Genomic DNA, 1,802 nt, shown 5'->3' on the forward strand with positions numbered 1-1,802 from the left:
TGACATGTTTGCGAAGTGCAAACCGCGATTTTTTAATCAAACAAAAATTTATGACATTCGAGCCGCGAGATTTCATACCTACTGAAATTATATGATATTAGAGCCGCGATATTTCAGACAAAAATAGGACTTTTCCAGACTAGATTCATTAGAAGGCAATCAAGACATCGATGGCACATCTAAAGCCATGTTGCCTTTTTTAGTTCTGTAATTCATGTCCAATTGAATTGTGATCTATTAATGAATATTCATTACTGCATAGTGGCAAAGCAGAGAGTTTTTTAGACTCTCCCTCAAGTTCATTTTTGAGTCCTATATGTAGACCAGTAAAGTATCCTGCATACCTGCATTATCCTACATATGAAACTGGTTTAAATCATGAGTAAATGAGGAAATTAAAAATGAACTGATTCTAAAAATTCTGTGGTTTGTCACTATGCATTACTGTGCTGACTCTTAGAACCTGAGTCCTGAGTTGACGCGGTAGCAATCTAGTTAACTCGTATCCAACCACAACACAGTGCGGAATTGCGGATACACGTTTGTGTGTACGGTACAGTGTGATTACGTAATTTGCATTGCCGCGCATCCATATTTAAACTATTTTAGCTTTCTAAAAGTACGGCGCTGTCGGCGCATGGCAAATTTTTTTTACCGGCATAGTATGGCGCACCGCGCAGGTCGTTAAAATGACAATATAAATTCCCGCGCACCTGGCACATCTTCCTGAGTCCTGACCATGGGGTTGATGGAGGGCAGGCATGGAATATATCTACTTGGTGAGCCGCGACTGGATTTTTGGAGCCGTGAGTTAGCCCATTTGCGAACCGTGAAAACGTACTTCTTGCACGTGAGTCCCTTATTATTGCAGCCGTTAAATTACGTTTGCCAAAAATGTCAAATTTTTTAATAATCTAAATTAACAAGAACGCGATATTGTTCATGTTGCTCTGCGACCGCGTTACCTGCAGCGTACTGAGAATACCATTTCTTTGGAAAAGTCGTTTGCCTATATGACATTATTAATTAAATTAATGTAACGAAAGTTACGTTAACGTAACGAAAGTTACGAACATTGAGATTTAAGTCAAGTTATGGCCAGCAAAGCACTATATTTAGCCTGGAGGGGAGAAGTCTTTCCGGAAACTGGCAGGCATAGTGGCAAACCAGTAATTTTTTAGAATCAGTTCATTTTTAATTTTCTCTTTTAGGGTAAACGCGGTATATTCCGACATTGTAGGTAATTCCGTCACTTCTCTAGTTTTTCCTTTATATTAAGCTTTGTTTTAGTTCCATGCGTTCATTGATGGTTGAAATGGTGACGTCATACATTTGCGTGTCGAAATACTGCAAAACCACTAGATGCTGGTATCCAGGATACTTTACTGGTCTACTTATAGGACTGAAAAATGAACTTGAGGGAGAGTCTAAAAAACTCTCTGCTTTGCCACTATGCCGGCATAGTACGGCGCACCGCGCAGGTCGTTAAAATGACAATATAAATTCCCGCGCACCTGGCACATCTTCCTGACCAAGTGACCATGGGGTTGATGGAGGGGAGAAGTCTTTCCGGAAACCGGCAGGCATAGTGGCAAACCAGTAATTTTTTAGAATCAGTTCATTTTTAATTTTCTCTTTTACTCAAGATTTAAACCAATATCTTATGTATGATGATGCTGGTATCCAATCCATGATACTTTGCTGGTCTACTTATAGGACTCAAAATTGAACTAGAAGGCGAGTCTAAAAAACTCTCCGCTTTGCCACTATGCCAGCAAGGATATGTAGTCTGGCAGCAGTCA

This window comes from Hyalella azteca, unplaced genomic scaffold (genome assembly GCF_000764305.2).
Source record: "Hyalella azteca isolate HAZT.00-mixed unplaced genomic scaffold, Hazt_2.0.2 contig13331, whole genome shotgun sequence".
In the NCBI taxonomy this organism is placed as follows: domain Eukaryota; kingdom Metazoa; phylum Arthropoda; class Malacostraca; order Amphipoda; family Hyalellidae; genus Hyalella; species Hyalella azteca.